The 26,465-nt window shown below is 37.5% G+C and overlaps 1 protein-coding gene across 8 annotated transcripts in view; it reads left to right on the top strand.

The window, feature by feature from the left end:
- Positions 1-26,465, top strand: part of PKIB (cAMP-dependent protein kinase inhibitor beta) — a 202,848-nt gene that overhangs the window by 21,061 nt on the left and 155,322 nt on the right. For 3 of the 8 annotated variants that reach the window (XM_072765115.1, XM_026013352.2, XM_072765132.1), the window contains exon 3: positions 18,784-18,855. The exons of 3 other annotated variants lie outside the window; for them this stretch is intronic. The gene's annotated coding sequence lies outside the window, so the exon portion shown is untranslated. Of the gene's footprint in view, positions 1-6,774; positions 6,819-18,783; positions 18,856-26,465 lie in introns of all 8 variants that reach the window. 2 more of the 8 variants (XM_072765145.1, XM_072765109.1) reach the window with 2 other exon arrangements.

Here is a 26,465-nt window from a genome sequence, read left to right as displayed (position 1 = left end):
GCCGGGAGCGCGAATCCAACAGCGCAGGCCCCGGAGCACAGGGCGCCGGGACACAGCCCAGGATCCGGCCTCCCCCCGGGACAGGCAGAGGCCGGGAGGGCCCAGGACAGCGAGGACGCTCCTGCCTGGAACTGAGCAGATCAGCGGCCCCGCCTGGGAGCCTCCAGGCCCTGCAGACGGAGAGCCCCGGAGCTACTGCGGGGGCTGACTTCAGGGTTCCAGAGCTGCCCCCGCCACTGTGGCTTCCTCCAGGGGCCTCACGGGGTGAACAACCCCACTGAGCCCTGCACCAGGCAGGGGCAGAGCAGCTCCCCCAAGTGCTAACACCTGAGAATCAGCACAGCAGGCCCCTCCCCCAGAAGACCAGCGAGACGGACCAGTTCCAAGGGAAGTCAAGGGACTTAAAGAACACAGAATCGGAAGATACTCCCCCGTGTTTTTTTTGTTTTGTTTTTGTTTTGTTTTGTTTTGTTTTGTGCTTTTTTTTTTCTTTTCTCTCTTTCTTCTTGATTTCTGATTGCGTCCCCCACCCCCCCTTTTCTTTTTTCTTTTTTCTCCTTTCTTTCTTTTTCTTCTCTTCCCCCCCCCTTTCTTTTTCTTCTTTCTCTTTTTTCTTTTTCTCTTCTCTTTCCTTCTCTCTCTTTTTCTCCTTTTCCCAATACAACTTGTTTTTGGCCACTCTGCACTGAGCAAAATGACTAGAAGGAAAACCTCACCTCAAAAAAAAGAATCAGAAACAGCCCACTCTCCCACAGAGTTACAAAATATGGATTACAATTCAATGTCAGAAAGCCAATTCAGAAGCACTATTATACAGCTACTGGTGGCTCTAGAAAAAACCATAAAGGACTCAAGAGACTTCATGACTGCAGAATTGAGATCCAATCAGGCAGAAATTAAAAATCAATTAAATGAGATACAATCCAAGCTAGAAGTCCTAACGACGAGGCTTGACGAGGTGGAAGAACGAGTGAGTGACATAGAAGACAAGCTGATGGCAAAGAGGGAAACTGAGGAAAAAAGAGACAGGCAATTAAAAGACCATGAGGATAGATTAAGGGAAATAAATGACACCCTGAGGAAGAAAAACCTACGTTTAATTGGGGTTCCCGAGGGCGCCGAAAGGGACAGAGGGCCAGAATATGTATTTGAACAAATCCTAGCTGAAAACTTTCCGAATCTGGGAAGGGAAAGAGGCATTCAGATCCAGGAAATAGAGAGATCCCCCCCTAAAATCAACAAAACCCGATCAACACCTCGACATTTAATAGTGAAGCTTGCAAATTCCAAAGATAAGGAGAAGATCCTTAAAGCAGCAAGAGAAAAAAAGTCCCTGACTTTTATGGGGAGGAATATTAGGGTAACAGCAGACCTCTCCACAGAGACCTGGCAGGCCAGAAAGGGCTGGCAAGATATATTCAGGGTCCTAAATGAGAAGAACATGCAACCAAGAATACTCTATCCAGCAAGGCTTTCATTCAAAATGGAAGGAGAGATAAAGAGCTTCCAAGACAGGCAGGAACTGAAAGAATATGTAACCTCCAAACCAGCTCTGCAAGAAATTTTAAGGGGGACTCTTAAAACTCCCCTTTAAGAAGAAGTTCAGTGGAACAATCCACAAAAACAAGGACTGAATAGATATGATGACACTAAACTCATATCTATCAATAGTAACTCTGAACGTGAATGGGCTTAATGACCCCATCAAAAGGCGCAGGGTTTCAGACTGGATTAAAAAGCAGGACCCATCTATTTGCTGTCTACAAGAGACTCATTTTAGACAGAAGGACACCTACAACCTGAAAATAAAAGGTTGGAGAACCATTTACCATTCAAATGGCCCTCAAAAGAAAGCAGGGGTAGCCATCCTTATATCAGATAAATTAAAATTTACCCTGAAGACTATAGTGAGAGATGAAGAGGGACACTATCTCATACTCAAAGGATCTATCCAACAAGAAGACTTAACAATTCTCAATATATATGCCCCGAATGTGGGAGCTGCCAAATATTTAAACCAATTAATAACCAAACTGAAGAAATACTTTGATAATAATACACTTATACTTGGTGATTTCAATCTAGCTCTTTCTATACTAGATAGGTCTTCTAAGCACAACATATCCAAAGAAACGAGAGCTTTAAATGATACACTGGACCAGATGGATTTCACAGATATCTACAGAACTTTACATCCAAACTCAACTGAATACACATTCTTCTCAAGTGCACATGGAACTTTCTCCAGAATAGACCACATACTGGGTCACAAATCGGGTCTGAACCGATACCAAAAGATCGGCATAGTCCCCTGTATATTCTCAGACCATAATGCCTTGAAATTAGAACTTAATCACAACAAGAAGTTTGGAAGGACCACAAACACATGGAGGTTAAGGACCATCCTGCTAAAAGATGAAAAGGTCAACCAGGAAATTAAGGAAGAATTGAGAAGATTCATGGAAACTAATGAGAATGAAGATACAACCGTTCAAAATCTTTGGGACACAGCAAAAGCAGTCCTGAGGGGGAAATACATCGCAATACAAGCATCCATTCAAAAACTGGAAAGAACTCAAATTCAAAAGCTCACCTTACACATAAAGGAACTAGAGAAAAAGCAACAAATGGACCCCACCCCCAGCAGAAGAAGACAGTTAATTAAAATTCGAGCAGAACTAAATGATATCGAGACCAAAAGAACTGTGGAACAGATCAACAGAACCAGGAGTTGGTTCTTTGAAAGAATTAATAAGATAGATAAACCATTAGCGAACCTTATTAAAAAGAAGAGAGAGAAGACTCAAATTAATAAAATCATGAATGAGAAAGGAGAGATCACTACCAACACCAAGGAAATACAAACGATTCTAAAAACATATTATGAACAGCTGTATGCCAGTAAATTAGGAAATCTAGAAGAAATGGATGCATTCCTGGAAAGCCACAAACTACCAAAACTGGAGCAGGAAGAAATAGAAAACCTGAACAGGCCAATAACCAGGGAGGAAATTGAAGCAGTCATCAAAAACCTCCCGAGACACAAGACTCCAGGGCCAGATGGCTTCCCAGGGGAATTCTATCAAACGTTTAAAGAAGAAATCATACCTATTCTACTAAAGCTGTTTGGAAAGATAGAAAGAGATGGAGTACTGCCAAATTCATTCTATGAGGCCAGCATCACCTTAATTCCGAAACCAGACAAAGACCCCACCAAAAAGGAGAATTACAGACCAATATCCCTGATGAACATGGATGCAAAAATTCTCAACAAGATACTAGCCAATAGGATCCAACAACACATTAAGAAAATTATTCACCATGACCAAGTAGGATTTATCCCTGGGACACAAGGCTGGTTCAACACTCGTAAAACCATCAATGTGATTCATCATATCAGCACGAGAAAAACCAAGAACCATATGATCCTCTCATTAGATGCAGAGAAAGCATTTAACAAAATACAGCATCCATTCCTGATCAAAACACTTCAGAGTGTTGGGATAGAGGGAACTTTCCTCGACATCTTAAAAGCCATTTACGAAAAGCCCACAGCAAATATCATTCTCAATGGGGAAGCACTGGGAGCCTTTCCCCTAAGATCAGGAACAAGACAGGGATGTCCACTCTCACCACTGCTGTTCAACATAGTTCTGGAAGTCCTCGCCTCAGCAATCAGACAACAAAAAGACATTAAAGGCATTCAAATTGGCAAAGAAGAAGTCAAACTCTCCCTCTTCGCCGATGACATGATACTCTACATAGAAAACCCAAAAGCCTCCACCCCAAGATTGCTAGAACTCATACAGCAATTTGGTAGCGTGGCAGGATACAAAATCAATGCCCAGAAATCAATGGCATTTCTATACACTAACAATGAGACTGAAGAAAGAGAAATTAAGGAGTCAATCCCATTTACAATTGCACCCAAAAGCATAAGATACCTAGGAATAAACCTTACCAAGGAGGTGAAGGATCTATACCCTAAAAACTATAGAACACTTCTGAAAGAAATTGAGGAAGACACAAAGAGATGGAAAAATATTCCATGCTCATGGATTGGCAGAATTAATATTGTGAAAATGTCAATGTTACCCAGGGCAATTTACACGTTTAATGCAATCCCTATCAAAATACCATGGACTTTCTTCAGAGAGTTAGAACAAATTATTTTAAGATTTGTGTGGAACCAGAAAAGACCCCGAATAGCCAGGGGAATTTTAAAAAAGAAAACCATAGCTGGGGGCATCACAATGCCAGATTTCAGGTTGTACTACAAAGCTGTGGTCATCAAGACAGTGTGGTACTGGCACAAAAATAGAAACATAGATCAATGGAACAGAATAGAGAACCCAGAAGTGGACCCTGAAATGTATGGTCATCTAATATTCGATAAAGGAGGAAAGACTATCCATTGGAAGAAAGACAGTCTCTTCAATAAATGGTGTTGGGAAAATTGGACATCCACATGCAGAAGAATGAAACTGGACCACTCTCTTTCACCATACACAAAGATAAACTCAAAATGGATGAGAGATCTAAATGTGAGACAAGAGTCCATCAAAATCCTAGAGGAGAACACAGGCAACACCCTTTTTGAACTCGGCCACAGTAACTTCTTGCAAGATACATCCACGAAGGCAAAAGAAACAAAAGCAAAAATGAACTATTGGGACTTCATCAAGGTAAGAAGCTTTTGCACAGCAAAGGATACAGTCAACAAAACTAAAAGACAACCTACAGAATGGGAGAGGATATTTGCAAACGACATATCAGATAAAGGGCTAGTTTCCAAAATCTATAAAGAACTTATTAAAATCAACACCAAAGAAACAAACAATCCAGTCATGAAATGGGCAAAAGACATGAAGAGAAATCTCACAGAGGAAGACATGGACATGGCCAACATGCACATGAGAAAATGCTCTGCATCACTTGCCATCAGGGAAATACAAATCAAAACCACAATGAGATACCACCTCACACCAGTGAGAATGGGGAAAATTAACAAGGCAGGAAACAACAAATGTTGGAGAGGATGCGGAGAAAAGGGAACCCTCTTACACTGTTGGTGGGAATGTGAACTGGTGCAGCCACTCTGGAAAACTGTGTGGAGGTTCCTCAAAGAGTTAAAAATAGACCTGCCCTACGACCCAGCAATTGCACTGTTGGGGATTTACCCCAAAGATTCAGATGCAACGAAACGTCGGGACACCTGCACCCCGATGTTTCTATCAGCAATGGCCACAATAGCCAAACTGTGGAAGGAGCCTCGGTGTCCATCGAAAGATGAATGGATAAAGAAGATGTGGTTTATGTATACAATGGAATATTACTCAGCGATTAGAAACGACAAATACCCACCATTTGCTTCAACGTGGATGGAACTGGAGGGTATTATGCTGAGTGAAATAAGTCAATCGGAGAAGGACAAGCAGTGTATGTTCTCATTCATTTGGGGAATATAAATAATAGTGAAAGGGAATATAAAGGAAGGGAGAAGAAATGTTGGGAAATATCAGGAAGGGAGACAGAACATAAAGACTCCTAACTCGGAGAAACGAACTAGGGGTGGTGGAAGGGGGGAGGAGGGCGGGTGTTGGAGGGGAATGGGTGACGGGCACTGAGGTGGACACTTGACGGGATGAGCACTGGGTGTTTTTCTGTATGTTGGTAAATTGAACACCAATAAAAATTAATTAAAAAAAAATAAAAATAAAAAAAATAAAAAAAAAAAAGAAACTATATACCAGAATAGTTGAGACTTGGTTCAGAATATTTAAGATTAAGAATCCTGACTTAATTGTAAGGTTATTGATTATGTCCTGGGGTAGAGGAGAAATATATGGAGTACAAAAGAGCCTGCAATTTAAAAGAGATTGTGTATATTGTCCCTCTGCAGTAGTAGGGTTTAGTCCTGCCCAAGGCAAGGTAATGGAGTCCTCTAGAATAGATGCACATTCCAAATCTTACAGTTTTGACATGAATTGTAGTTTTAAATTATTATCAGATTTGTTGTCTTTTTAATATTCTATTTAGGAAGTGTTTGAATTTTCAGAAGCAATTTTTTTGTTCATTGATGACCCTGATATTTTTGTAATATATATTTACTTTTAAAAAATATTTTATTTAAATTCAATTTGCCAACATACAGTATAACACCCAGCGCTCATCTCATCATGTACCCTCCTTAAGTATATATTTACTTTTATTTTATTTTATTTTTTTTAATTAATTTTTATTGGTGTTCAATTTACCAACATACAGAAAAACACCCAGTGCTCATCCCGTCAAGTGTCCACCTCAGTGCCCGTCACCCATTCCCCTCCAACACCCGCCCTCCTCCCCCCTTCCACCACCCCTAGTTCGTTTCCCCGAGTTAGGAGTCTTTATGTTCTGTCTCCCTTCCTGATATATTTACTTTTAAAACATGGATATCAATTTAAGAGAGCTGACACTCTTGAATGATATTCCATTTTTGAAGTAAAAGTCTTTTTACTTACTTTTGAATGGACTATTTATCCATTTTCCAATTAGTTCATCAGTTTCATATTCAATTTGGAGGCACAGACATTTATTCCAGGATAGGAAAAGTAAATCACCTAGTTGCTACATGACTCTTATCATCATCACCATCACCATCATAGATAACAATAATAATAATAGTAATAATCTAAAACCTGTACTATATGCAAGCTGTTACTAGTATTTGCATGTATTAACTCATTAATTCTCATCACAACTCTCTAAGGAAAATAATATTCCATTTTACAGATGAGAAATCTAAAGGCTGGATTAATCAAGTGACTTGCCTAAAGGTAGGTGCCCAGCTAGTAAGGGGCAGAACTTCAGGTAGCCACTATTACCCATTAATAAATCCTGTGTTATTATTTTGAGAACTTAGCATTACATATTTTACTCTACTGTCATTTAGTAGTGTTCAATGGCTATATTTGTGTTAGGTTTATATTTATTATTATTACCATTGAAATTCATAATTTTAAATGACCTCCAGTCACAGATATATATTAATATTGAGAGTGGTGGGTGCCCAGACTGCTGAGGATATGGTTGAGACAATGTTGTGAATGTTCACTGGCTGGGATTTAAATGTGCCTGTACTTAGAGGAATTCAAAATGATTAAGAGATTGTCTTTACTTTCAAGAAGTTTCCAGTCTTGAACAAGTGTTTATGATCTAAAGATAAAAAGATTTGGGGCCTGAGTGGTTCATTGTGTTAAGCATCTAACTCTTGATTTCACTTCAGGTTGTAATCTCAGGGTCATAGGATCAAGCCCTACAAAGGACTCTGTGCTCAGCCCGGAGTCTGCTTCTCTCCCTCTCCTTCTGCCCCACCCCCTCCATCTAAAATAAATAAATACATCTTAAAAAATAAATAAAAAGATCTACTGAATATTGCCTGGCTGAGGTAAATTCTAAATATCTAAATATTTAGGATTTAAACAAATAATTAAGATGGGCATGACTCCACAACTTCTCTTTAAGAGCCCCTGTGCCTCTGCCACCCAGAACCACAACATTCTCCCCTTCATTAATATTTTTTATTTATTTTGAGACATTGAGCTCTCCTTTCTAGGGCCTTACCTCATGCTGTTCTTCTCTCTAAAACACACCTCATCCTCCTTGTTGTTTTACTACCATCATCAACCTATTGCCCTATGCAATAGGGCAGTGGCTTAGTGAACAATTATTGAGTGAATCAATGCACTTCCTGGTACCTTGAATGTTTTCCACATGACGTTTCTTTTTTTTTTTTCCACATGACATTTCTGCAGCAAATATACCCATATACTTAAAAAACATATATTTTACTTATTTATTTTAGAGAGATATATAGAGAAAAACAGAGAGCACAAATGAGCAGAGGGAGAGGGAGAAGCAGACTCCCTGCTGAGTGAGGAGCCTGAAGTGGGGCTCGATTCCAGGACCCTGGGACCATGACCTGAGCCAAATACAGATGCTTAACTAATTGAGCCACCCAGATGCCCCCATATACATACACTTTTAAATAATTATCTGAGGTTAAAAAACAATGCCTTTATCAAATACCTACAACCTAAGAAATTGATATAAACACAAACTAAATCATATGAAATAATTTCATGTGTTCAGTTCCTGTATTTGTTAAAAGATGTAGGACTGTGCCACAGAAATCAAATTCCAAACTCTATATCTTAACTGAAAATCATTCCAATCAACTCTTGGAATATGGACAACTTCAAAGAATAAATATGATTTAATTTTTGGAAAGTCTATTCTGTGAGGAATTGTTATGGGAGGATTTCATGTAGCTCTGGTAAGAAAGGAGAATTCTGAAGTAAAAGGGAGGCCGAAGTGAAGAGATCTTTTTTTCAAATAAGTGCTTTCTGTGTTAGAGATTCATAGCACACATTACTTTTCAAAGGCTTTGAGAAATCCTGTGATAAACCTATTAAGCCAGTGTGTAATTTACACAACCTCAGGACTTTCTGTCTCCTGAAACAAAACAAAACAATTAACGTATATCACATCTCAAGGATTATGCTTGGGGAAACAACTGTTCAAATGTATTCTTTTTCAGAATGTGGTAACTGGGTGGTTTATATTTCCACTGAGAATCACATGGGACAAAATGGGAAAACTGGATTAATCTATTACATGAGATATAAATAAGAGTTCTAAGTAAGAATTTATACACTGAATTTATTTCCCAAAGGAAAAGTAGAATCTTACTTTACAAATAGAACAGATAGTCATCTATAACGTATTTTTATGGGGTTGGGGTTATGGGTTAAAATATTAGCACAAACTAATTTGCCAAAGTAGCATCATCCTTCAGGTAAAAGGCAGAAGTATGAGCAATAAAAACATTACATTCTCTAGAATGTTTAAGATTCAGAATCAAATCAGTAGTGTGACTGGAATACAGAAACTAGGATCCAAGGGAAGCACATGCAGCAAACAAGAAACAAGTCAAGTAATAAAGGAGTGGTTAACACACTTCCGAGTCAAAGCCAAAAGAAGGCAGAGGATGGCTAGTTAACAGCAGAAACATCAAAGGCAGTGTTGAAACAGAAGATTAAATTCAGGTTTCTGACCTTGAAGAGTGGTGAAAGAAATCCTCAGCCAACTGAAGGGTGCCTAGGGATTGAATCCTTAACTGAATCTGTTGTCTTCCTTATCATGAATCAACAATGGGCAGTAGGAACTGACTCAGTATAAGGTTTGGATATTGCCCTACGTCTTGCCTTTTCTCTTTTTTGTGTGGCAGCAAGTGTTGGTCCCCTAAATTAATCCACTCTTCCACTTTTGTCCTCCAAATCCCTAACACATGTCTTTCCCCAGAAACAACCTCTACGAGCTTATGGTTCTCTTCTAGACAGAATATATTCATAGACACACTTAAAAATGTAACTGATAGATTGAACGTATAAACTTAGAAATGAAGCACTTTACTTTTGTCTACTACTATCTCTTCTAACTTGTGGTGCTACTTCTTCCTGTGGCAATGAAAGAAATCTTGAACCTGGTCTTTTCATTTTGGGTCATGTTTCAGATACTGAAAAGTCCAACGGTCATCTTAGTCCCTCTGAACTCAGTCTCAATTGAGTAGTGACTCTATTCATTCCAGAGTAACAACTCTAACGTTTTTACGAATTATGTGTTTATTTTTTCTATTTCATTCTTTTAGCTTTTTCTTTGAAGATTCCCATCTTTGTTCCTTGATCCCACCCTCTTTATCTTCTATATCTATACTTTTGTCTTTATCGATTTAAAATTTATTTCTCTTTCACTGGTTCATTTTTTAGTTTTATCTTCTAAGTTTCAGCAGTATCTAAATTCCTTAGATTCTTTTCAATTGTATTCATTATTTGCATGATTATTTTTGTTTTTCTACTTCTTGGTCTTCCTTTCATGTTTTATTCCCTTTTATATGTCTTATCATTTCATCCCAGAGTTCTGCTATTTCTGCTCTGTGGTCTTCTAGTTAGAGAGACTTGTTTTAATAAGTTTTAAATTTCTTGGCAGAATGTTTGACCACAGTTTTAGTCTGTACCATGACGTTTTTCTTGTATATTTTGCTTTTTAAAAGTACAGCATTTTAAAACTCCTTAGTTGTAATAATTTCAAATTTACAGAAAAGTTATAAGAATAGTACAGATGACCCTATGGAAAGTAGAAGGGACCCGATGGGAAAAATTGCTATTTTTGCTCCTTTTCCTGCTTTTATTCTTGCTTGGATACCCCTGCCTTACACATGCCTTAATCTGTGTTCTCCTTGTAAAGGTCAAAGAGTTACTGATTTTTTTGGAGACTTCCAGCACAATAGTAACATCTAAGGAGAGACCAGGAGGGATCATCATCACATTTTCCAAGACCACTGACTCCAGACACCTTGAGGCCAAGACCCCTGGCTCTATGGCATGAGTGACTTATGAAGGACATCTAAGCATTCATCCTTGTTTTACCAGGTCCTGGCTGCCTGAGAGGACACATACACCAGACCACCATCCTCAATAAAAAACCCCAGACCCTAAGCAAAGATGAGACTCCCTGTTCTTTCCTTTCTGAGTCTCCTAGATGCTTTGTCTGTATCTTTACTCTCTCTTTCTCTGTCTTCAATAAACTCTGCTCTTACTCCTCAGCTCACATTTAATTCTGTCCTGAGTGAAACCAACAGTCAAGAGGGTCTTTGGCCTGCCAGCAGTTTCCTTGGCCCTATAGGTTTCACTGGCTCCCTCAGAGGAAAGGAAGTGAAAGGAATTGATAAATATTTTTTTAAGGAGTGGAAGGGGAAGGGGACTTTAAAAAACCAATTCTGTCCTTTAAAAATATTATTCATCATTGAATGAGTTAAGTTTTCTTGGACTCATCATGTGTAAGAGGTTCCTTTTGGGAGAAGATGACAAGGTAGGGTTTTAGGCTAGCTAGTTTTCATAGAGCAAAGTCTTTCTCTTTTTCTGTTACAGAGTCATGTTGCTTCCTGCAAATATGACTTTTCTGTATAATTCTTTTTATAGCCTCACCTCTTCTAAGGAAGAAAGATGTGCCAGCTCTATATAGTTTTGCACCAAGGATCATAACCTTGAAATATTACTTTTTGACTTCAAGAAGTATCCTAATTTTCAGGAAGTATAGTTTTAAAGATTTTATTTATTTATTTGACATAGAGGCAGAGCACAAGCAGGGGGAGTGGCAGGCAGAGGGAGAGGGAGAAGCAGGCTCCCGGATAAGCACAGGGCCCTGGAATCATGACCTGAGCTGAAGGCAGACGCTTAACTGACTAAGCCACCCAGGTGCTCCAGGAAGTATATTTTTGCTGATGCTTTTGGAGATCTGTTTTCATTGTTTCCCTGCTTTTGAGATTAGAGGAACTCTTGTTTCCACTGCTGCTTTTTGTTCCCAATGACTATCATCTACTTTTGTCAGTGTTTGATATAAAATGGATTCTGGGTTATATGTGCTTCCGAGTTCTCCAAAAATGGTTTGTGAACTTATAAAAGCTTCTTTTTGTAGCTCTTGAATAATTACCCTGAGAAGGGGAAAACGTGGCTTTATGCAGGCCTGTATAGAGTTGTGATGTATGGAGTTTCCCAGGAAGAAGACTCTGAGATGAAGTTTAGCATGAAGATGCATATTAAGTAGTGTTCTTGGGATTCATAGCTGCAGCAGGGGTGAGAAAGAAACAGGAATGGGCAGAGGGAGAGGTTGTACTGTGATGCAGGCCTGCTTGTAGCCTCAACTGATTCATAGGGAAGCTCTGGAGCCAGAATGACACTTTAGAGTTAAGGTGGGCCTTCATGCCCTGACATCAATCCATTGTTGATGTAGGCCGTGAGAAGGGTATGGTGGCCTTGGGCAAGAGAGCACTTTCCCAAGCTGGTGCAACAAGTCCTTTCTTGAAAACGAATCATGCAACTACGTCATGACCTTCTGGACTGTAGTTTTCATCTGATTTAAATTCTGCTCATGATCCAGAAATGTAAAGAATCACTGAATTATTGGGCAAATTCATGATATCTCTACCTTGATTGTTTTAATCTAGAAAACTAAAGTTAATCTAGAAAGCTTTGAGCTGAATTTCTGAAACTATTTGGTAAAAATAAATTTTGCGGTTTTCCAGTTGGCAAATTTCCTTTAGTTATATGTGATATCTGTCATCTTATTACATTACTAAAAGCAAAGACCCACTATGTATTGGTTTATTTCTGAAGCTTGGAGGTTTTATTCTGAGGCTTTAAGCCATCTGTACCCAGTGCCTGTGAGAGTATTGCCTAGAACCAAGAGGGGGCAGCAGAGGGCCATCGGCGCAGTGAGCTCCTGGTGCAGGAACTTAAGCACCGAGAAAGCTTATTGTAGCATGGTCTTGAGGATCTAGCTAGAGTGTCCTACCAATGCCAAATACAGAAAGTAGTACTTGGGTTTAAGAAGAATTATAAGTTTATAAGCATACTGGGAGAATCACCAGTTGTTCATGTGTAGTGCTCATGGGACAAAAACTCTCAAAGACGAAAAGCAAACAGAATCCAGGTTATAGGGAAGCCGTGAGCTTTCTGGGAAGTCTGTGCTTCTTTTAGATTTCTGACCTAGAGCCACCTCTGGACTGTAAATCAGCATTACCGTTGAGCACCCAAGACATAACATAAGACCAAAGATGGCCTCGGTAACTTTTCCAGAAATGTGCTTGTATTACTTTTCCACTCATTCCTGGACTAGAATAAGGGATTTTGGAGACATTCTTTCAAGTAATTTTTTCCCCTGGTGAAAGGTTTTGCTTTTAAAGATCAGACTCCCATTTTCTTTCACTTTCTAGTTTGACTTTCATTATTATTTTTGTTGCTCTAACACTTTATGTTTTATTTTGTTGAAGTGCTCGTTTTTTTCCTGTATTAATAATAATTAATGTATTAAAAAGTTATGTTTGCCTACATACATACAGCTTTGCCATATCTTATACATTTTAATGGAGTTCTTATTTTTTAAAAATTCTCTCAAAATTTTTACTGGTAGCTTTGGTTCTCTTTTAAGCCTAGCAATTTTTTTAGGATATATTTTCCATTTTCTGCATGGGATAAGACTTTTGGTTTTAGTTATTGTCATTAAGTTACCTTTTTATTACACTGTAGTCAGAGAATATGGTTTTTATCATTTCTACGGTAGCAAAATTGAAGTTTTGTGTCCCAGGAGTTGATTTACTTTTTGTTTCATGCATTCTTAAAAAGGACATATTTCCTATGACAAGTTATCTATTTGTTTATCTAATCCCAACCTCATTAATTAGATTCTCCAAAATTTTCTGAATTAAAAAAATCCTTTTAAGCTATCAAAACATGAGAAGTATTAAAATCTTCTATGGAAAATCATGGGGGTATTTTTCTCAATTTCTTCACATTTCCAGTAGACTTTATGTATGCTTTGTTGCTGTGCTTTTTAGCACCTAAATGTTCATTATTCTGTAACTTTGATATTGGTGGTGTCTCATAGAGTATCTTTAGCCTGAAGTTCTGCTTTGTCTTTTTGTTTTTTTGTTTTTTTTAATTTTTAAAAATTTATTTATGATAGAGAGAGAGAGGCAGAGACACAGGCAGAGGGAGAAGGAGGCTCCACGCACCGGGAGCCCGACGTGGGATTCGATCCCGGGTCCCCAGGATCACGCTCTGGGCCAAAGGCAGGCGCCAGACTGCTGCGCCACCCAGGGATCCCTGCTTTGTCTTTTTGTATGAGACCAAGAAATCCAAGGAGTTTTCTAAAATGCTTTTCTCCATCAGGATCCAAAAGTTACGGGCTCATCCTTTTTCTGAGATTCAGTTTATGTTTCCTTTCTTATGTCCTTCAGAATCTTTTCGTGGGCCTTAAACACTCTAGCATTTAAGTGCTCTAGCCAGTCTAATATTTGCCGACTTGACTTTGACCTTCCTGCCTGTACCCTTTACTCCAGGGATATAAAATTCTTTTCTTGGATCCATAGCCAGGTGGCAGGTTATTCCCACTAATCCTGTTCTCACAGTCATTGATCTACTATGGCTCTGCTGGAAAGAAAGATCTTTTCCATCCCTACTGTTTGCTTTATTGCTTGCTTTTAATCTTTAGTTATTTTCTTAAGTTGTCCTTTAGAGTCATGAAGCGTATGTTCATGTTAATAGAGAAGGAAATAAGAAAAATCTGTTAGTAATTCAATATCAGTTACTAAATCTAACTGCACACAGGCATTGGGTTTTCTTGTTTGAAAAATTGGTTTGTTAGTTCACCCTGAGTCCAAACACTCAAAATTCAGAGAACTGGAAAAGAATGCTATAGCATTAAAAAAACATTCATGTAGCTTAGGAATATTGATTAAGAAAAGCCTTTCTGCCATTTTGTCACCCTTGTGACACCTTTGTCACTAGCTTTGTCATCCTTAATCAAGCCTATATGACTTCTCCGGATTTTTTAAAAACAGTGACTAGACTAGTGGTGCCAGAAGGATCTTCCTTCCTGCAGGTACTTGGAAATATTTGGATTTATTTTAATTGTCACAATAACTAAAGAGTGCTACAGGGTAGGGGCCAGAATATTAGTTATCCTTTAATTCATGGAATATTGTTGTACTCTAGAGAATTGTCCCAACCAAAATGTCAATGATGCTTCCCTTGGGAAACATTGGCAGATGATTGCTAAACTTCACTAAGCTTTTTTAATGTGTTTTGATTCTTTCAGTTTGAAAACATGTATTGAAAGGGAATCGTAAAAAAATTACCTGTAAAATAAATCTTACTTCTGTTTTCATTTCAAGAAAATACTTAATACAGAAAATAATACTGTTAGCATTTCATATTGTTCTTCAATGTCCTATGATTCTTGGACTATTAGTTGATAATTGCTGGCAAAATGTATTGAAAATATCTGCATTACCTGCACATTCAGTTTTTTAAAAAATAAACTTAAAAGTTTTTAGAATAGTTTTAGATTCATCAAAGAGTTGCAAAGATAATGCAGGAAGTTTATATATACCCTGCACCCAGTTTTTAAAGTTTTTTGAAAACTTTTAGTCAGGGTGGTTTTGGTGAGACTGGGTAAGTGGGATGAAACAGTACAGCTAAGAGAATGAGACTTAGCCCTGCACCACAGAAATAAGACTACACAAAACTAATCCTTTCAACTATGCTTCTATACATAAATCAGTTTTACAATGTATTTTTTGAGACAGTGCCCAGATTGACCAATGATAGAGAAAGCTCTTACTTTAATAACCCACTCAATGAGATTAGGAATAATTGAAGAAAATTCCTCAACCATCTTTGAATTTCTAGGCAGCAGAGGCTATGTCATGTTCATTTTTAATATTCACTACCCGAGACCTACTAGATGTTCAATAAATATTAATGAAAATTATAATAATAAGGAAGGGATTATAATCTTTTTGTCTCTCTATTTTAGCTCTTTTCTGTAAATTTTTTCTGTAAATTTTTGTTTGCAGTAATTTACATAGTTAACACAAGAAATAACTTTGAGTCTTTCCCACATTGCTAGGTGTAAACCTTTACACTCGGTAGCTGGGAGTTCACACACAAGAATGCTATATATGAGATTGTCTCTAGAATTATTCTGGTTGCTACAGAGAATTAAGAATTTACCCCATATCACATGCATGGATTCTTAGATACGGCCAATTTCTATAAAATAAGTAGATACTATATTTTTTTAGATATGGGGAAATTTATTTGCTATGAGATAGGTACCAAAAATATTTTCTTTATGTACTAAATAAAGAAAATTCCAGACTGTTTGGAGATGAATCCTTCAGCTCATAAATTATGTAGATCTTGGTTCCTTTTCTGTCAAAGATCACTTTTCAGTAATTTTTCATAGCTAATTACATGTTTTCTTTGAAAGAATCAAGCAGGGGTAGTGAGTCTCTGAAATTTTCACATAGCAACTCTTGTAGAGATTTAAAAGTCACAGAAGAAGTAAAAATTATGCCTCATAAGAGGCTTATGTATTCTTTGTAAGTTTAGCCAAATGCTACTATTATTATGGATAGTTGGTGTTTGATGTTAATAATTTATATAAATGTTTCTGTTTCTTAAAACCCAATTCAAATTGGCTTAAGGAAATAAGGGAATTTATCTTAGTACTTCAAGATGACTGGATCCAGGGATTTAAATAAAGCCTTCGGGATTTTCTCTTTTCCCGTCACTTTTATGTTTGTAGCTTCATTCTCTTCTACTACCATAAGCTTTCTTCAAAAGGGTACATGTCAGTACCCCAAAAGAAAGAGAGGACTAGTTTATTTGGGGATGTTACAAGGCAGATTGAATACCTGCCTATAGTCTTGCTCATTCCTCTCATATTTCCTATAGTAGAGCAGTAGACAACCATGGTTGGCTAGGCCTTGGTCACGTACCCACATCTTAGGTCATGAAGATGAGGCACTGTGACACTTTTTAGCAGTCCATTTTCCAGACTAGGGTCGAGGAAGGACAGTTTTCCAAAGAAAATAGGGCCTGCAATACAAAACAAATATAGAAGAGAGGAAAATAATACGAAAAGACTGGGATTCCCAAGTGGCTCAGTCAGTTGACCATTGGACTCTTGGTTTCCTCTCAGGCCATTATCTCATAGGATTGTTCTGAGCTCCCTGCTCAGTGGAGAGTCTGCTTCTACCTTTCCCTCTACACCCACCTGTCCCCACCACCCACTGCTCGTACATGCTTGCTCTCTCCCTCTCAAATAATTAAATAAATATATAAAAAAAAAAGAATATGGAAAGACCAAAGCAAATCCAAAAAGTTTTCTATTTAGCCAAACAGCCAACTACATTATAGTTTTTAATAACAATAATGAGTTGATTCCAATGCCTTTTATGACAGTTAATATTTAAATATTTTCTAGGGGTTGAAATATCTATTTCAACTGTTCATTTTCTTTGGAAAGATGCCAGTGTGGGATATATTTAAAAGCATTTTTTTCATTCCTAATTCAGTGGGCTAGGCCTACATTTATTGTCTTTTGTGGTAGATCTTGCAGCAATGAGTAATTAGTTTCTTTTCTGAGGTCAATGGGGGTCATATCTTTTGGTCTTGGGTATCCTGGCTTTAGGAATCTTTAATAATTTGGATAATTCCTTATTTAAAAATCTTTACCATCTATTAAATGAATTTTCCTTTTGATAAAATAATTCATTTAACTATAAAGTTCACCTAGTCTTGTGGTATGAGCCTTGACAACTTGGAATACATATGAATCTAATGAAGCATTGTTTTATTTACTATGGCTCAAAAGGTGTTCAAGCCATTAAGTGATCAGTGTCCAGTAGTTGAATACAGTTGCTCAAATAATAGTGTCCTTCATTTAAGATTCCTTGAAAGTTGATGTTAGTCTCTTTGAATGCATTTTCTAATTTTAGTTTGTTTGAGACACATGGATGCACAGAGAGAGTTATTTCCGATAGCTTGAAAAATGATTTTAGCACAATTCCAACAAATTGTACTACGGATGAACATAGGGGAAGGGAAGGAAAAATAAAATAAGATGAAATAGAGAGGAAGGCAAATCATAGGAGACTCTTAACTATAGGAAACAAACTGAGGGTTATTAGAAGGAAACTGAGTGGGATGATGGGGTAATTGGGTGATGGGCATTAAGGAGGGCATTTGAAGTAATGATATTCAACTGATAAATCACTAACTTGTACCTCTGAAACTAATAATAGAGTATATGTTAATTAAATTGAATTTAAATTTAAAAATTTTAAAAACTAAATATTTGCTTTGTCATATAATATTTTTTACATCTCTTGTATTTTGGTATAGACATAATTATATATTTTATCCACTGAAGGACATTTTACAAAAAGATAGTAAATAAAATGTGTTGGTTTAGAAATAATGTAAAGATTTGCATTGCAGACACTTTTTAGGGCATGTCTTAGCCTCTTTAAAATTATATCTTTACTTCAAACAATATGAGATACATTTTATTTGTGCATTTTTGAGATATAGGAAAGCATCAATGCCTTAAAATAATCAGATTAGAGTCTTCCTGAAATACTCTTTTCCTTTGGGATATGTTAGTCCCTAGTCCTCTTTCATTCTCCAACCACTCTTCTTAGTGGAATTTTCTTTTTCTTTTCATTCCTTAAGTGTTCTCATGTTTCTCTCCTTGTCCTCTTGTCATTTTTCCATCAGAGATTGGAAACTAGTGACTCCTTAGGCCAAATCTACCTAAACACAGTTAATTATAATAGAAAGCTTCTGCACAGCAAAGGAAACAATCAGCAAAACTTGAAGACAACCTACTAAATGGAAGAAGATATTTGCAAATGACGTATCTGATAATGAAGGTATTTGCAAATGACATATCTGATGACATATTTACCATCCAAATATAGAAAGAACCTATACAACTCAACAACCCCCCCCCAAATAATCCAATGAAAAAGTGGACAGAAGATATGAACAGACATTTGTCCAAGAAGACACAGCTGACCAGCAGATACTTGGAAAGATGTACAACATCATTCATCATCAAGGAAATTCAAATCAAAACCACAATGAGATATTACTTCACATGGGTCAGAATGGCTAAATCAACAACACAAGAAACAATGTGTTGGCAAGGATGTGGAGAAAAAGCAATCCTCTTGCACTGTTGGTGGGAATGCAAACTGGTGCAGCCTCTGTGGAAGATAGTATGGAGTTAAAAAGTTAAAAATAGAACTACCCTATGACCAAGTAATCACAGTATCCCCAAAATACAAAAACACTAATTAAAAGGGATAAATGTACCTCTCTTTTTTTGCAGCATTACTTATAATAGCCAAATAATGGAAGGAGCCCAAGCATCCATGGATAGATGAAGGATAAACAGCATATGGTATGTACAAAATGGAATATTATGCAGCCATAAAAAATGAAATGTTGCCATTTGTAACAACATGAATGGAGCTAGAGAATATAATGTAATGCTAAGCAAAATAAGCCTGTCAGAGAAAAACAAATACCATATGATTTCACTTATGTGTGGAAACAAATGAATGAATAAAAAGAGAGACAAACCAAGAAACATACTCTTTTTTTTTAAAGATTTATTTATTTATTTATTTATTTATTTATTTATTTAGAGAGGCAGAGACACAGGCAGAGGGAAAAGCAGGCTCCATGCAGGAAGCCCGACGTAGGACTGGATCCCGGGTCTCCAGGATCACACCCTGGGCTGCAGGTGGCACTAAACCACTGCACCACTGGGGCTGCCCTAAGAAACATACTCTTAACTCCAGAGAACAAACTAATGATTACCAGAATGGGTGAAATAGGTGACAGGGATTAACGAGTACACTTATCATTGATGAGCACTGAGTGATGTGTAGAGTTGTTGCATTACTATATTATACACCTGAAATTAATATGACACTATGTTAACTATATTGGAATTAAAATAAAAAAATCTTAAAAAAATAATAAAATTAAAAAATTAATAAAAAATAGTAATAATAACAATAATAATTTGACCTTTGAAATATTTTGAAATAAATGTACCCAATTTAAAAATTGGGGGATTACACATAAAATCTGTTTTCAGCTTTTCCTGGAAAACTGGACTGTCTGGACAACCTTAACTAGTATCTGGTGATAGTTAGCTGGAGCTGTGTGCCGGCTGCCCATTTGGACAAAACAGGCACTCTCTCTTCCACTGACCACTGCTTTTGATATTGCTAGCGCTCTGACTCTAAGCTTTGCTTGTTGCTTTTCACATGTGGACTGTTATTTTTCTTATAGTAATAGAGAAACATTTCTTGATTTCTGTATTTCCATAAAAAATTGGAAAATGAAAGACCAAGAGAGCTTTGTGCTTTAAGGAAAGTTGGAAGAATGCAAATATTAATGTCCAAACAGCAAGTCCACTCTCTTATCTCTGAAAAATTTCATTTACTTCCATAAGCTTGCAGCTACCATTTTTAATATAAATGACTCTAAACTATATATCTCCTATTCGGAGTTTTTACCTCAACTTTTGACCCATATTTTCCACTGCTTGTTCAGCATCTGTGCTTGAATGTCTTACAGATATTTTAAGCCTAACATGTCTTACATGAACACATCATCTAGCTCCTCAAATTCACTCTTCCACCTGTGATCTGTTGTGGCAGAGTGTATTATTGTTTCCAATTATTCATTCTCCTCCTCTCTCTCAGAGAATAATATACTTCCCTCAGCTGCCACGTGCTTATAATGCTTTCCTTGGAAAGAATGTACTTTCCCACATCATTGAGACTAGGCTCAGCCATATGACTTTCCAGCCAGTGATATGTGAGCCAAAGTGATAGTAACCTGTAAGAGCAGAAGCGTTTGCAATATGTGGTTTCACCAACTCTTAACCCTATGCATTGAGAAAAACAAATCAGGTGGTATTCTCCTTCCTCCTGGATGCTGGAGTGAAAGTAAAAAACAATTAAACTGCTGGATAAAATATTTCAAAAATGAAATTTGTAAGTAGGGAAAGTGATGGAATCCTCCAAGACCAGAAATAATAGAACATTATGAGTCTCTTTCTAGGTCAGTGTTAAAGTCAGCATTTGTACTGAGGTCTTATGTTGCTCTACCTAGCATTTCTATTTTATTTTAATGAGTAGTTTATTAAAGTCAGAAACACTTGGTCTTATAATTTGAGAGATTCAAGTGAGACACAGAGACAAATCCAGGTATCCCAAAGGGAACATGTTAAGGGGATGAGCTATCTTATCCAGGACATAGAAGTAATATGGACGCTTGCCTTCCTTGGTCTTAGCTGTAGGTAAAAGAAAAAAAAAAAAGGTAAAAAGGAAAAAAAAAAAAAGGAAAAAATTCCCTTAGGAATTCTCAACAAGCATTTTATGTACTTTGGGGCCAGAATCATATACCCCATAAGTTTGGAAAAACCCAGGCCACTAATTTATGTGAAAATGGCCCTGGACTAGTAGTACACACAGGTTCCTGGTATTTTAGCAAACTCCAATCCTCTATGGATGTATATTCTTTAAACTCAGGTCTCAAAGAAGTCCCACTGATAAAGTTCCATAAAACCTTAAGGAGATAATAAAAAATATTTAAAACACGCTTGGAAGAACAAGCTACCATTAGTGAAATGCAGCAAAACAATACAATGAAGAGTCAGGTTCACAAAGCTGGCATACACATGGATGTTTAAAGCTACAATAAAAGTGCTTAATATATTTAATTGACTTAAAGAAGACATTTTCAGGGGTCTTACCTATCTTCTTCTGTGGATACCAAAATAAGAAATCCTTCTTTAGAGAGTAGTTTTATTCAGGCTTTGTATCACATTTATTCTATGCTTCTGTGACTGAGGTCTTTGCAAGAATAATGGTATGCAGCTGTATCCTTGTTCACATACATCTGGCTTGTAGCAAGAGTCAGGTTGACTGAAGTTGAAAGATATAGAATATTTAGAATCTAGTAGGACATAAAAGTATCAGAAAGCAGGTGAAGAAGTTCCAGCCCATAAGGCACTATTGAAACATGTCTTGAGAATGGGAGTAGCCAGGGAATGAAATTAGGGAGAGGAGACAGGGATTAGTGGAAGACTGAGAGATTCCCACTGATTATTGGAACAGGAGAAGACTCCTTCCCAGTCTGTCCTTTAGGTTCTTCCAGGGACATCTGAAAGATGTGCCTGTTAAGGAATGGGGATGAATAGATACCTGATTCTAATTTCCATCCTAGCTTACTCTATGCTTATATCCTGTTCCCACCCAGGGTCCAGAATGATACAGGTACCCTGGCCACATGGATCAATCTGAATATTTATTTGGTAGGTTTTGTCTTAGAATCTCAGAATTTTTAGAAGTAAAAAAGTCTTTATAAATAATTCCAATCACTCAAAAGTTTTGCTTTTTGTTGTTTTGGTTGACTTTCTATTGAAAATATATATATACAGAAAAGCACACAAGAACACACTTCTTAGAATTTTCAAAGAATGAGCACATCCTAATGATCATTAAGTTAGAATATTTCTAGGACCCCAGAAACTTCCCTAAAGCTCAGTCTCGGGCATTGGTCAACGCCAAAAGTAACCACTGCTCTGACTTTCATTAGAGAAAAAGTTTTAAAATATTTTTCTTTTTTGACAGTTCTAGGAAATGCCCAAATATTAAACAAACATTCACTAAACATATACACTGAGCAACAAGGATTTTTTTTAAAGATTTTATTTATTTATTCATGATAGAGAGAGAGAGAGAGAGAGAGAGCGAGCCAGAGACACAAGCAGGCTCCATGCAGGGAGCCCGATGTGGGACTCAATCCCTGGTCTCCAGGATCGCGCCCTGGGCCAAAGGCAGGCGCCAAACTGCTGGGCCACCCAGGGATCCCAACAAGGATTTTAAAAAGAATAAAATATCAACTTTGCCCCCTAAAAAAGGAGTTGGCCAACTTTTTATATAAAGGGCCAAACAGTAAATATTTTTGACTTTGCTGGATAACATGTCTGTCACAACTACTCAGCTCTTCTGTTGTGCAAAAATAACCATAAGAAATGAATGAGCATGATTGTATTCCAATAAAACTTCATGGATCTGGAAATGTATATATATGGAAATACATAATCTTCACATCATAAAATATTCTTCTTTTGAATGTTTTTCCCCAACCATTAAAAAATATGAAAACCATTCTTAGCTTGTTGGCTGTATGAAAACAGGCAGGCAGAAACCAGGATTTGACAAGTGGGCCTAGGTTACCAAATCTGCTTTAAGAGTTCACAATCTTGAAGGAGATAGAAGAAAATAAACAAATACTCTCTTTTTTTAAAATACAGTACTTCAAGTCTTTTTAGAGTAACATATGCAGTTCTTCTAGTCCCCCCTTCCCCCCCCCCCCCTCCGGGGAGAGGAACTAACTGCTCACATATGTTCGGGGAGATTTCACAGGAGAAATTGAGGGAGTAAGGCTCTGCTTTAATTAGAGGTTGTGAGGACATCTCTGGGGAGGAACCATTTGAAGCTGAGAACTAATGGTTGACACAGAGCAGCAGTTGGAGAACTGCAGGCCGTGTCTTCCAAGGAGAAGGAAGCAACATTTCTTATACCAACCCCAGATGGAAGCAGGAGATAGCGCACCAGCATGGCTTTTAAGGTCGACCATAGCCCGGATATGACACGCTAATCTCTGCTCCCCACCCTTGTGCTGAACTGTTTGCATTTTCCACATTTATCATGCAGTTTCCTACCTTTCAGAGATTTTCCCTGCAATGCCATCACTACCAAAGCAAATTAATATTCCCAGTGAGGTCATATTCCTCCATGGTGACCAAGGTCAGGCATCAATTCCCAGACACCTTTCCTAAACGCGAGGCGGGTCCAGGTGCCTCTTAGTTTGCTTCCCTGGCACTCTACTCATTCTTTATCATGGCACTTGTTACAGTACATTGAAATGGTCTCTGTATGGGTCAGTTTCTTCAAGCTCCTAAAGGAAATAAATGAGTGATATCTTTTTGGTAGTCATCATGACTCTGACACTTAGAATAGTTGGTGCCCACTAAGTCTTTATGATTCTTTACATGTTTGATAAACTGATTGAAGAAGAAACTGGATTACAAAGATGGCTTTGTGGTTTTCTGATGATCTGACTTGATATAGGAATTTACTACAAAAAAATCATTAATGCCTCTCCTTATAGAAGAGTCCTCCTGAATATCAACAGACTCCATTCACCCACAGGCCTATTCTGCAGACAGTTTGAAATTCAGATCCTTAGCATATATCTAAGTGCAAACGTGGTTTTCTCATCTGTTTTTTCCTCCTGCGTTGATGCTGGTTTCCTTCTCTAATAGAACTGATTGTTTCTTCTCAGACTCTCTTTGTAGATCTACTACTTCCTCTCTTGCTTTCTCAGCATAATCTGTCCTTTTTATTCAAACTGTTCTGAGTTCATGAGGAAAGCCTCTGTCAAAATCTTCCTACCGAAATACTGAACATGGTCATTTCCGCAGGAGGAAGCAGACAGGACCCCTTCACTGCCATGGCTACTATCTACTGTCATGCATTTATCTTTAAGGATTTCTTCATTAAGAGTCTATGCAATGTTGCTGTGTACAGTTTTACAAGTGAATAAAAATAACATAAGCTCTCCCATCAGAGTTTTTTCCCATGAATTCCATATTAAGTTTCAAAACATCTCTCACAGTCAATTCTTTGTTAGAAAGCTGATGCACTGTAAGCACAAGTTTCTCCTCCCTTCCTTGTTTGAATCTGAAATAAATATCTCTGACCCCAGACACAGGACTCAGTTTTTCTTACCATCATCTTTTGCCTTCAAGGAAGCATTATTGGAGGTATACACATTGTTGTACAAAATAGGAATTCATTTTTATTGTGGTAAAAATATAATAAATATAATATAGTAGCGGTAAGTACATTTATGTTGTAGATCAGATCTCCAGAACTTTTTCATCTTGCAAATTTGAAATTTTTTACCCATTTTTTTAAAAAAAAGAGTTTATTCATTTATTCATCAGAGACACACAGAGAGAGGAGCAGAGACATAGGCAGAGGAAGAAGCAGGTTCCCCGTGAGGAGCCCGTTGTGAGACTCGATCCCAAAACTCCAGGGTCACGCCCTGAGCCAAAGGCAGACACAACCACTGAGGCACCCAGGTGTCCTGAAAGTTTATACCCATTAAAAAGCAACTCCCCTTTCCTCTTCCTTCCAGCACTGGTAATGATAATTCTACTTTCTGTTTCTATGAATTTGTGTAATGTAGGTACCTCATATAAATGGAATCATGCAGGATTTGTCTTTTTGTGACTGGCTTATTTCACTTAGCATAAAACCTTCAAGGTTCATCCATGTTGTACCAAGTGACACAATTTCCTTCCCTTTTTGGGTTGAATAACATTCCACTGTATGTACATACCATATTCCACCCCCACAACCCCACTTATCCATTGATGGGCATTTGGATTGCGATTATGAGTAGTGGCTGCTTTGAGCGCTGAGTGCGCAAATATCTCTTTGAGACCCTATTTTTAGTTCTTTGGGAAGTGGGATTGCTGGAGCATATGGTGTTTTTTTTTAAATTTTTGAGGAATCTCTATGCTGGTTTCCATAGTGGTCGCACAATTTTCCAATTCTACCAACAGTGTACAAGGATCCCAAATTCTCTACATCCTTACCAACACTTGTTATTCTCTGTTTTGTTTTAATAGGTAACCATCTTAATGGATATGAGGTATCTCTCATTGTAGTTTTGATTTGAATTTCCCTAATGATTAGTGATGTTGAGCATCATTTCATGTGTTTATTGACCATTTGTATCTCTTCTTTGCAGAACTATTCATGCCCTATGCCCATTAAAAAATATATATAATATGTAGAGATCCCTGGTAGCGCAGCAGTTTGGCGCCTGCCTTTGGCCTGGGGCGCGATCCTGGAGACCCGGGATCGAATCCCGCGTCGGGCTCCCGGTGCATGGAGCCTGCTTCTCCCTCTGCCTATGTCTCTGCCTCTCTCTCTCTCTCTCTCTCTGTGACTACCATAAATAAATTAAAAAAATTAAAAAAAATATATATAATATGTAATATATATATATATATATATATATATATATATATATATATACACACATACACAGACACAGCATGCACGTATATGCAAGCGTGGGGAAAGGCAGTGGGAGAGGGAGAGAGAGAATCCTAAGCAGGCTCTACACTGAGCATAGACCCAAACTCAGTGCTCTATCTCACAACCCTGAGATCATGACCTGAATGGAAACCAAGAGTCCAAGGCTTAACTGTGCCATCCAGGCACCCTTTGTTAAATGTTTGTTTTTTATTGTTGAGTTGGGGAGTTCTTTATATTTTCTGTATATAAACTCCTTATCAGAAAAATGATTTGTGGATATTTTCTCCCATTCCATGGGTTACCTTTTTACTCTCTTGATAGCATTCTTTGCACAGAAGTTTTAAAATTTGATGTAGTCTCATTTGTCTATTTTTGCTTTTGTTGCCTATACTTTTGGTGTCACATCAAATAAATCATCACCAAATCCAATGTCATGAAGTTTTCTTCTCTGTTTTCTCCTAAGAGTTTTATGGTTCCAGCATTTACTTTTGTCTTTTTTTTTAAAGATTTTATTTCATTTTTAAAAGTTTTTATTTAAATTCTAGTTAGTTAACATACAGTGTAATATTGGTTTCAGGAGTAGACTTTAGATTCATCACTTATATATAACTAAAGATTTTATTTTTAAGTAATCTCTACACCCAACATGAGGCTTGAACTCACTACCCTGAGATCAAGAGTTGCATGCTCTACTGACTGAGCCAGCTAGGCACCCCTTACTTTTAGGGCTTGAATCCATTTTGACCTAATTTTTGTATATGGAGTAAGGGAAGGGTGCAACTTCATTTTTTGGCATGTGGATATCCAGCTTTTTCAGCACCATTTGTTGAAAAGACTACTTTTAACCCAGTCTTGACATCATTGTCAA

Source organism: Vulpes vulpes, chromosome 1 (assembly GCF_048418805.1).
Source record: "Vulpes vulpes isolate BD-2025 chromosome 1, VulVul3, whole genome shotgun sequence".
In the NCBI taxonomy this organism is placed as follows: Eukaryota; Metazoa; Chordata; class Mammalia; order Carnivora; family Canidae; genus Vulpes; species Vulpes vulpes.
This window is presented reverse-complemented; position numbering and strand designations above follow the sequence as displayed.